The sequence below is a fragment of the Cebus imitator genome, unplaced genomic scaffold, assembly GCF_001604975.1.
Source record: "Cebus imitator isolate Cc_AM_T3 unplaced genomic scaffold, Cebus_imitator-1.0 Scaffold87, whole genome shotgun sequence".
Classification (NCBI taxonomy): domain Eukaryota; kingdom Metazoa; phylum Chordata; class Mammalia; order Primates; family Cebidae; genus Cebus; species Cebus imitator.
This window is the reverse complement of record NW_016107402.1, coordinates 4,992,021-5,003,421: the sequence shown is the minus strand read 5'-3', so window position 1 is coordinate 5,003,421 and position 11,401 is coordinate 4,992,021. Positions and strand designations below refer to the sequence as shown.

The 11,401-nt window shown below is 47.8% G+C and overlaps 1 protein-coding gene across 2 annotated transcripts in view; it reads right to left on the bottom strand.

Moving 5' to 3' along the window:
* Positions 1 to 4,032, bottom strand: part of WDTC1 (WD and tetratricopeptide repeats 1) — an 80,840-nt gene extending 76,808 nt beyond the window's left edge. Inside the window, exon 1 of one of the 2 annotated variants that reach the window (XM_017534675.2) lies at positions 3,609 to 4,032. The gene's annotated coding sequence lies outside the window, so the exon portion shown is untranslated. Of the gene's footprint in view, positions 1 to 3,246; positions 3,344 to 3,608 lie in introns of those variants that run through there. The other variant, XM_037740699.1, reaches the window with a different exon arrangement.
* Positions 4,033 to 11,401: the final 7,369 nt, after the last annotated feature.

Below are 11,401 nucleotides of genomic sequence, written 5' to 3'. Positions count from 1 at the left end.
AAAAAAGCCGGGAGCAGTGGCTCATGCCTATAATCCTAGCACTTTGGGAGGCCAAGGCAGGTGGAGCTAAGGAGTTCCAAGACCAGCCTGGGAAACATGGCAAAACCCTGTCTCTACTAAAAACACAAAAAATTAGCCAGGGCCGGGCTTGGTGATTCACATCTGTAATCTCAGCATTCTGGGAGGCGGAGGTAGATGGATTATGTGAGGTCAGGATTTCAAGACCAGTCTGGCCAAGATGGTGAAACCTTGTCTCTACAAAATTACAAAAATTAGCTAGGCATGGTGGTACATGCCTGTAATTCCAGCTACTCGGGAGGCTGAAGCATGAGAATCATTTGAACCCGGGAGGCAGAGGTTCCAGTGAGCTGAGATCAGGCCACTGTACTCCAGCCTGGGTGACAAGGTGAAACTGTCTCAAAAAAAAAAAGAAAAACAAAAAAAGGCTGGGTGTGGTGGCTCATGCCTGTAATCCCGGCACTTTGGGAGACCAAGGCAGGCAGATCATGAGGTCAAGAGTTTGAGACCAGCCTGGCCAATATGGTGAAACCACATCTCTACTAAAAATACAAAAATTAGCCAGGCATTGTAGCACATGCCTGTAATCCCATCTACTCAGGAGGCTGAGGCAGGAGAATCGCTTGAACCCGGGAGGCAGAGGTTGCAGTGGGCCGAGCTCACGCCACTGTACTTCAGCCTGGGCAATACAGTGAGACTTTGTCTCAATAAAATAAAAATTAAAAAAAAATTTTTAAAAGATGTGGCAAGCCCTCTGCTTGAATATCTGCAACGATGGGTAACTGACTCCCTCACAAGGCATCCAATTTTCTTTTTAGAAAGCTATACTTTCTCCTATCAAACCAAAGTCTACTGTTTTGGAATTTATGTCATTTAATCCTGTGACTCCTTCTAGAATCACAGAGAACATCCAGTTTCCTTTCCCCATGACAATTCTTCAAGTATTTGAATGAGGTATCATTTTCCCCCAGGCTCTTAGCCTTGGTCCTTTCAGTTCTTCCTCATGTGTCACAGTCCCCGAGGCAATTCAGTATCATAGAGCAGATAGACCTGGGTTTGAATTCCAATCCTTCCTCTCACTAGCTGTGTGACCTTAAGCAAATTATTTAATCTCTCTGAATCTGTTTCTTCACAGGGAAAATGATTCTCACCTCACAGGACAGGCATGAAGGTTACCCTGGATAAAGTAAAAATACTAACTAGCACTGAGCCCAAGATACACCAGGCCCTGAATAAAATGTCAGTCACTTTTTAGGATATACCCCAACTGGCAAATAACTCTCAAATTAAACATAACACCAAGGAACTGGTTTCTGATGGCAACTGCCAGAACTTTGGCTTCTGAAGAGATGATAGCTAAGACAGCACACCCGAAGGGTTTTGCGGGTCCAGCAATCTGCAATGGCAGCCTAAAGATGCAGTGGAGCATCTGGAAAGGTGAGGAGGAAAGAAGAAAGGAAACAGGACAGATAATTAAACCAGTGACCCAAAGAAAAGACAAGTATCACCAGGTTACATGTTCTGTTTGACTTCCTGAGACTCAGAACTGCACATGTGAGCCACATTCCTTAATTTAAAAGGAGAGATGAGAGCTAGTCATGGTGGCTGTGTCTGTAGTCCCACTACTAGGGAGGCAGAGACATGAGAATCTCTTGAGCTCGGGAGTTCAAGACCAGCCTAGGCAACAGAGTGAGACCCCATCTCAAAAAATGAAAGGAGAGAAAAAAATAATTAAAGAACGAGTTATAGTCTAGATCTTCCTTAGCAATTGGCCCCTCAAGATCCACAAATGTTTGGCAGTGAACTTCAAGATTTTCAGTTGTGTTTCCAGATCCTAAAGTCTAGGTGTGCAAAAAATACCCTACATAAGATGCCCAATGAGTCAATACTGAACTCCTCCCAGCTAGAAAAACTGCCAATTGTATGAAACTGGTAAATAGCCGTTAACATCATCATCATCATCATACTCTTTACACATGTTCTTTCTTTCCCTCGTGCCGGGCAGGGAAGGTGTCCCAGGCAGAAATACAGACTGCTGCTCAATTATTCTGCAAAGTTGGTCTAAAAGCACTGTTTCTTCAAATCAAAATAAGACTTGAACATAAGTGCTCCCACATAGGTCAAAAAAGGAAAGGAGAGCAGGACTCCAGACTTAAAGCAGCAGGATCACAAACTATGACAGAAAAGGTCGTTTCTTACCTGCCAATGAAATACAACAACCTGCAATGAAGAAATCTCAGTAAGTCTCAGACTCGGCCCAAAGGAGCCCCAATAGTTACTCCCTGGTCTGTTACTGAGGATCTGGTTGTTACACTCAACAGCAAAAATTCAATTCAATCCCGCTAAAGATATAAGAATCACAGGGAAGAATAGGCCAGAACTCAAGACAGATACAGCATTAAGTAGTTCCTTCAGTACAGTGAGCAGAGGCTGGCCACTCACCGACTCTAAAAGACACAAAAAAGCTTAGTAGACCACTGGGCACACCAGTGTACTAGGTGGAAATTTCATATTCTTTGAGTCAGAAGCTGCCCTCAAAATAGTTTTCTTCTCAAAATGGTCAGGCTTTGTTAAAAAGAGAAGACTTCACTGCCACTTTACCTAGATCATCTACCCCATCCTTGGAAAGAATGGGGAAGCATCAATCACCCTACCAGGCTCCTAAAGTCACCAACTTGAGAGAAAAACTATAACGTTGCTCTACCACTACTTCAGGAGGTTAAAGTCACAGAAGAAAAGAACTTCGGGAGAAACAGTCAAATTCGGCTGTTAGATATTAGTCATAGGCCCCTGTACTCTTCTCTAGAAACCATAGGAGTACACACGCAGAGGATAGAGAGCCCAAGGCACCAAGTAAAGTCAACCAGGCTGGCAAGGGGGTGTCTCACTGCGGCTTTCAGTCCAAGGATTGGATCCTGTTGGTTCGCAGTCTCTTCTATCTCCTCACTTCCTATTTACCCTTCGAAGTGGGTACTGAATAGCCCATTCCCAAGCAGAGGCCCTTTGTATACAGGGTGCTACAGTCGCCTGGTGAAAACACCTTGGCAGAGTTTGGTGGCAGGATGGGCCACTGAAGGAAGGTATCTGCGGTGGACACACACACACACCCAGAGAGAGAGAGGGGGGAGAGAGGGGGGGAGAGAGAGAGAGAGAGAGAGAGAGAGAGAGAGAGAGAGAGAGAGAAACTAAGAGAGCAGGTCAGGCCGGCGTTGCCCTCCCGGCACTTACACCTGCCCCTTCTTCCTGACTCCGGCGCCAGATCAGATGTCAAACAAAAACTCCGCAAAAAAGTCCCGTGATGGAACGACTTTCACCTCTCCCTCGCCAGAGAACTCCCACAGTCTCCCCCTGCGTCCCGACCAGCCCTCCGACCCCACCCCGCCCCGGCCCACTCTGCCCTCTGCCCCGGCGAGGCCTGGCCCCTCTCGGGACACCCGGGGCCCCGAGGCAGGCGGGCGCAGGCCCCCAGGCCGGCAGGGCTGGAGCCGGCCCAGAGAGGGCGGCCAGTGCGCCGGGGCTGCGGGAGCCGGTCCCCGCCTCGGCGCCAGCGGAGAACAGGGGGCGGTGGCGGCGGCAGTGGCGACCCGTACCTGTCAGGTCTCCTCCCCCGACCGGCTGCGGCGCAACTTCAGGAGCCCATGTCCGTCCGGGGGGGCGGCCCCTCTCCCGGGAGGGAGACGCGGATCCCGGGGAGGGGGCTGGGGGGCCCAAGCAGCTCTAGCCCCTTCCCATGCTCCCCGTCCGGCGCCTGGCCGGGGCCGGACAGCGCCTCCGCCCGCCCCTGCGCACCGCCTCACACCCGCGCTCACACACACTCACACTCCCTCGCGCGCTCTCACACACGCACTCCCCTCCCTCCTCCTCCTCTGTTTATCTCCTCCAGCTGTCTGGGGACCCAGGAGAAGCCCAGCAACGCGCCTGCGCCACGCAGTCTCCGCCTCCGCCCCACGCCTCACAGCCGGCGGCTACGCTACGGAGACTGCGCCCGGCCGCTTCCAGAATGGCTAGCCTGGCCCCCCACTAACCCGCCCCCCTCACCCGCGCCCGGTCAACGTCTGCTGCCGGCGGCGCCCACTAACCTGCTAGGGGGGAGACCCTCACCACCGTGGCCAATGGGCTTCGCCGCTCGCGGGACCGGCAGCCAGTGGGCGGGCGGGAAAGCTGGGCTAGGCCCCGGGGCACCCTGGGAGTCGTAGTTTTTCGCCGTCGAGGAGTTCCTGCTGAGCGGGCTCACCCCACCCGGTTGCCATTAGTTACCCGGACGCACCTCCCACCCCACCACCGGGTGAAACGCTCCTCACACCGCTTCTGGGACACCCGCTCACATGCTCTCCCACTGGTCCCCAGGCCCCCGCACAGCCCCTTAAGAGCTCCTTAAGACTCCCTCTGAGCCCCCGAATCGTGGGACCTCTCAGGCTTGGGCCCCGGGGTTCTCCAGAACCGAGCCTCAGCCCACTGCTTCCTGCTCTGGGGGCGCTGCTGAAGTCGTAGAGTCCTCACTCGCGTCTCCTGGGCCTTAAGGAAGAGGATGAAAGAGAATCGGTCCTACACTGAGTAGACTGGCAGCCACAAACACTCTGGGTGCCCCCGGGGTGGGGGGAAAGACTAGGTCCATCTGACCCTGTCGGAGACACTGCTGCTCCCACCTCTGAGGAAGAGACGCAGTTCCAGCTTTGTGGAGTCCTAGGTATGATGGAGGAGACACCCTCCTCTTTATTAAGGAAGTACCCAAGGTGACCAGGGTGGCACTAAGCCTATCTTCTTAAGGCAGAGACCAGGCCCCACCCATGAAACCTCAAGTCAGAAAGGAAAGACAAGTGTCATCACCTTCTGACAAGGGAAGCTTGTCACTCACTCATAGGGTGCCATTTGTCAGATAATAACAATTCACTTTTATTCACACTGGATTGGCACAGTCCCTTAGTTAGGTACTATTGCTGTCTGTGTTTTGCAGAAAAGGAAAGAAGCTAAAACAGAAAGCTTAAAAGCAACTTGCCTCCGGGGTCCTGATAAGGAGGCAAATTGGGAATCAGACCCAGATCTGCCTGACTCCAGAGTCTGAGCCTTTGAACACTGCCTGTCTTTCCTGTGAAAACCAGACAGCACCAGCTCTCAGTAAGGACTGAATATATGTATTTGGCATTTATAGTGTTTATTACTCCATGTGTTTCTTGCTTTTTTCCAATTCTGCTCATATCATGAGTACGAATTTGTCTGTGAATACCTGAATACTCCCAGAAACCAAGGTAGTATTCTAGTTGCTGGTGATTTCTCCCCAAGGGAGATTTCTCCCCATTTAGAGGAGTAAATCTAAAGGGTGATTTATCTCCCATTTAGAGGAGTAAGAACCGGAAAAAAAGAAAAAAAATTAGAAAAAAAAAGTAAAAAGAAGAACCTAACCTTGTGAAATCAGCTCACAAAACCTTTTATGCCTTTCTCCTAAAAATGTTGTGGGCCATTCCTCCTGACCTCTCCCCCACAGCTGTTCCACTGAATATAAAAAAATCATAGACTTTGGGACTAGAAGAAAGCTTTTAGATCATCTATCTGTAGCTCCCTGGGTTGAGGCTGCAACCTTGGTTAGGGTCATTGGGTTAATTAAATAATAGCTAATGTTTATTGAATACTTACCATGAGAGATAAATGCTTACTAGTGGATTAAGAAACACTCCCAGCCATGCATGGTGGCTCATGCCTGTAATCCCAGCACTTTGGGAGGCCAAGGTGGGCAGATCACGAGGTCAGGAGTTCAAGACCAGCCTGACCAATGTGGTGAAACCCCATCTTCACTAAAAACACAAAAAGTAGCCGGGTGTGGTGGTGCATGCCTGTAATCTCAGCTACTCAGGAGGCTGAGGCAGGAGAATCGCTTGAACCCGGGAGGCAGAGGCTGCAGTGAGCCTGAGATTTCACCACTGCACTCCAGCCTGGGTAACAGAGCAAGACTCTGTCTCAAAAAAAAAAAAAAAAAAAGAAGGAAGGAAGGTGGGAGGGAGGGAGGGAAGAAGGGAAGGAAGAAAAGGAAGGAAGGAAGGAGGGAGGGAGGGAAGGAAGGAAGGAAGGATGGAAGGAAGGAGGGAGGGAGGGAGGGAAGGAAAGAAGGAAGGAAGGAAGGATGGAAGGAAGGAAGGAAGGAAGGAGAAAGGAAGGGCAAGGAGGGGAAGGAAGACTCCCACAATCACATAGCAAGGAAGTGGTACAGTTGGGATTAAAGCCTAGACTATTCAAATCCAGAACCCCCATTTTAAAATTATTTTAGCATCCTGTTTTAGTTGTGGCAGAGAAACCCCATTTTAGACTCTTGTTTAATGCTGGCAAGGTCACAGATGATCTTAGATATACTGACAGAGAAGAGTGGGTGATGTTTCTGTGACTCCTAGCACAGTCTATGGCACATAGCAGAAACTCAGTAAATAATTGTTGTTAGAATGAACTTTTGTTGGCAGAGAGTGATGACAGGAAGAAGACTATTTTTTTTTCTTTAAACGGAGTCTCACTCTATTGCCCAGGCTGGAGTACAGTGGCGCGATCTCAGCTCACTGAAACCTCTGCCTGCTGGGTTGAAGTGATTCTGCTGCCTCAGCCTCCTGAGTAACTGGGACCACAGGCACACGCCATGACACCCAGCTAATTTTTGTATTTTTAGTAAAGATGGGGTTTCACCATATTGGGGTCAGGCTGGTCTTGAACTCCTGACCTCAGGTGATCTACCTGCCTCGGCCTCCCAAAGTGCTGGGATTACAGGCATGAGCCACCTCGCCTGGTAAGGAAGAAAACTATTAACAACTGCAGCTACTATTTATTATTTTCTACTAGGTACTCACTTGTAGTCTTACACTTGCTTGAGTTTCTCTCCTTCTCTCTTCTTCCCTCTCCAGATAAGCAGAGACCTATACATAAATCTATACACATGTTTGTGTACACACACACATATACACTCACACACACTTACTCATTTGATTCTCCCAACCACATTATGAGTTACGTATGATTCTTGCTCCCATTTTACATAAAAGAAACAAAGATTTGGCCAGGCATGGTGGCTAACACCTGTAATCCCAACATTTTGGTTCCAGACCAGCCTGGACAATACAGCAAAAGCCTGTCTCTACAAAAAATGCAAAAATTGGCCAGGCACAGTGGCTTACACCTGTGATCCCAGCACTTTGGGAGTCCAAGGGGGGTGGATCACAAGGTCAGGAGTTTGAGGCCAGCCTAGCCAGCAGAGTAAAACCCCATCTCTACTAAAAATACAAAAATTAGCCAGGCATGGTGGTACACGCCTGTAGCCCCAGGTGCTTGGGAAGCTGAGGCAGGAGAATTGCTTAAACCCAGGAGGTAGAGATTATGGTAAGCCAAGATTGCGTCACTGCACTCCAGCCTGGGCAACAGAGCAAGACTCCCTCTCAAAAAAAAAAAAAAAAAAAATTAGGGCAGACATGGTGGCTGGGCTGGGTGTGGCTCATGCCTGTAATCCTATCACTTTGGGAGGCCAAGGTGGCAGGATTACTTAAGGTCAGGAGTTTGAGACCAGCCTGGCCAACATGGCCAAATCCTGTCTCTACTAAAAATAAAAAAATTAAAAAATTAGCTGGGTGTGGTGGTCTGTGCCTGTAGTCCTAGCTGCTTGAGAGACTGAGCCAGGAGGATCACTTAAGCCTGGGAGGCAGACATTGCAGTGAGCGAAGATGGCACCACTGCACTCCAGCCTGGGCCACAGAGTGAGACCCTGTCAGAAAAGAAAAAAAAAAAGAGGAGAAGGAGAGGAAAAAAGGACAAGATGGTTAAGTTCAAAATCAGACACACACTTCCCAACCACAGGTGTTTTCAGATTATGAGATAATTTTCTAACCAGCAGAGCTGGACCACTTTGAGAAGTTGTAAGTTCTTTGTTTCTAGTAGTATTCAAGTACAGACTATATACACATGTGTCCAAGATACTCTAGAAGCAATTATTGTATTAGGTAGATATTTAATTAAATGACCACTTCCAATATTTTTTTATTTGGCTTTTGGAAACAGACAAGGATTATTCAAATAAAGCTGTGGCAGTGAATGCTGCTATTTTTTCTCTCCTAAGACAATGAGATGATGCCTCAACTGATCACTAGCTCTGCAGAGGCAGTCACTGAAACCACTATTTTCATCTCTTAATTGGATTCCTAGGCAAAAGTGGGCATATTCAACCTCCAATTAAAGATGCTTATATTTTACAACCCAGCAATTCTACTTCTGAAAAGTTAGGGGAACTATTGCACATGTGCACAAGGAGACATTGGCAAGGATACATCTTCCGATTATATTATAATAGCAAAAATGAGCCGGGCGCGGTGGCTCAAGCCTGTAATCCCAGCACTTTGGGAGGCCGAGGCGGGTGGATCACGAGGTCAAGAGATCGAGACCATCCTGGTCAACATGGTGAAACCCCGTCTCTACTAAAAAAAATACAAAAAATTAGCTGGGCATGGTGGCGTGTGCCTGTAATCCCAGCTGCTCAGGAGGCTGAGGCAGGAGAATTGCCTGAACCCAGGAGGCGGAGGTTGTGGTAAGCCGAGATTGCGCCATTGCACTCCAGCCTGGGTAACAAGAGCGAAACTCCGTCTCAAAAAAAAAAAAAAAAAAAAAAAAAAAAAAAAAAAAAAAAAGCAAAAATGTTGAAACAACCTGTCTCTCTGTAGGGGAATCAATGGATGAATTATGGGTTATTCGTACAGTGGAGTACCATACAACCAGTTAAATGGTTTACATGTAATTGAGAAAGATAACTCTTAAAAACATAATGAGTGAAGGCAGGAAGTTTAAAGATAATACATTCAGTATGGCATTTATGTAAAATTTGACACAAAAATGTCATATATTTATAGACATATATGTAGAAAAGTACAAAAAGTTAAATGGGAAAGACCCAATTTTGGGAGAGTGCTTACTTTTTTAAAAAAACTTATTTTTTTTTAACATTACCACTTCTGGCCAGGCTGGGTAGCTCACGCCTGTAATCCCAGCACTTTGGGAGGCTGAGACAGGGTGGATTGCTTCAGTCCAAGAGTTTGAGACCAGCCTGGGCAACCTGGCAAAACCCCTTATCTACTAAAAAAAAAAAAAATTAGCCAGGCATGGTGGCACACCTGTAGTCCCAGCTATTAGGGAGGCTGAAGTGGAAGAATCACCTGAACCTGGGAGGTGGAAGCTGCAGTGAACCCAGATTGTGCTACTGCATTCCAGCCAGGGCAACTGGAGTGAGACCTTGTCTCACAAAACCCCCGCAAACCCCTCCAAACAGTACTGCTGCTTGTGGAGCAGGGCTAACTCATAGGCGCATTCTGAGTCAACCAGTGAGTGTGCTCACTTCTTCTTTTTTTTTTTTTTTGATGGAGTCTCACTCTGTCACCCAGGCTGTAGTGCAATGGCGAGATCTCGGTTCACTGCAAACTCTGCCTCCTGGGTTCAAGCAATTCTCCTGCCTCAGCCTCCCGAGTAGCTGGGACTACAGGCACCATGCCCAGCTAATTTTTTTGTATTTTTAGTAGAGACGGGGTTTCACCATGTTGACCAGGATGGTATCAATCTCTTGACCTCATGATCCACCCGCCTTGGCCTCCCACAGTGCTGGGATTATAGGTGTTAGCCACCTCGCTTGGCCTTAATTTTGTATTTTTAGTAGAGACTGGGTTTCTCCATATTGGTCAGGCTGGTCTTGAACTTCCGACCTCAGATAATCCGACCACCTCAGCCTCCCAAAGTGGTACGATTACAGGTGTGAGACACCGTGGCTTCCCGGGAGTACAGTCTAAGTCACCATGAGAAAAGATAGAGACCCACCGATTTCATTAGCTCCTTCATTTAATCAAGGAGAAAACTATGGCCTAGAACAATTTGCTAACTTGTCTTTTTTTTTTTTTTTTTTTTTTTTGAGGCAGAGTCATGCACTGTCTCCAGGCACCAGGCTGGAGTGCAGTGGCACAATCTTGGCTCACTGCAATCTCTGCCTCCTTCGTTCAAGCAATTCTCCTGCCTCAGCCTCCCGAGTAGCTGAAACTACAGGGGGGCACCACCACGACCAGCTAATTTTTGTATGTTTTAGTAGACATGGGGTTTCACCATGTTGGCCAGGATGGACTCAATCTCTTGACCTTGTGATCCGCCAGCCTCGGCCTGGGATGCTGGGATTGCAGGCATGAGCCACTGAGCCCAGCTGGTAACCTGTCTTAAAGTCAAAAATCACCAAGAGCCCAAACTCTACACTCTAGTCCAACCCATTGAGAGCTTCCAAATTTCTCTTATGCATACTATACCTGTGTTCAAGCTGTTCCTTCCACTTGGAATCACTCTCCTACTCCCATTCAACTTAGTGATCCTCTGTTCTTTCTCTAAAACCCTACTTAGCTAGGCTAAAAAAGAATTAGCCAATCTTATTCCCCAGACTTGAGTCTGAATCTTAGGTTTGAGTGGGCCCTAATCAGCTTCCCTTCTCTGCTCAGCCTTTCCCAGGAAAACAAGTTCTCTGTCTCACAGGTGACACATTTTAAAATTTTTGTTTATTAAAAAAAATTTAATTTTTAAAGACAGGATCTCCCTTTTTTTGCCCAGGGTAGTCTTGAATTCCTGGCCCCAAACAATCCTCCTGACTCAGCCTCCCAAAGTGCTGAGATTAAAGGTTGAGCCACTTTACTCTGTCAGCAGCAGGTTTTCTTGTTGGAACTATTCTGATCATTAAGCAGTTCTTCTTAATGATAAAGTTTTAACTTCCACTTACTTGTCCCAACTCTGTTATCTGTGGCAACATAGATTTTGTATATTAAATGAGGTGATATTTGCATAAACTGTAAAGGTCTGGGCCAATTTCAGGGGAGTAGCAGGAGTGGTAGTGATAAAGATCCTTTTTGCCCTTAATAAAGCTTCAGGGGCTGGGTGCAGTGGCTCATGCCTGTAATCCTAGCACTTTCAGAGGCCGAGGCAGGAAAATTGTTTGATCCCAGCTTGGGCAACACAGTAAGAGCCTGTTTCTCCCACAAAGCAAAAACAAAAACAAAAACAAAACCCTTCAGGGTATGGTGGGTTACACCTGTAATCCCAGCTACTTGGGAGGCCTACACAGGTAGAAAGTTTGAGGCCAGGAGTTTGAGACCAACCTGGACAACACAGAGAGACCTTGTCTCTGAAAAGATTTTTTGTTTTTGAGACGGAGTCTTGCTTTGTCACCCAGGCTGAAGTGCAGTGGCATGATCTTGGCTCACTGCAACCTCCACCTCCCAGGCTCAAGAGATTCTCCAGCCTCAGCCTCCCTAGTAACTGGGATTACAGGCACCCGCCACCACGCCCGGCTAATTTTTGTATTTTTAGTAGAGACAGGGGTTTCACCATGTTGTCCACGCTGGTCTCAAAC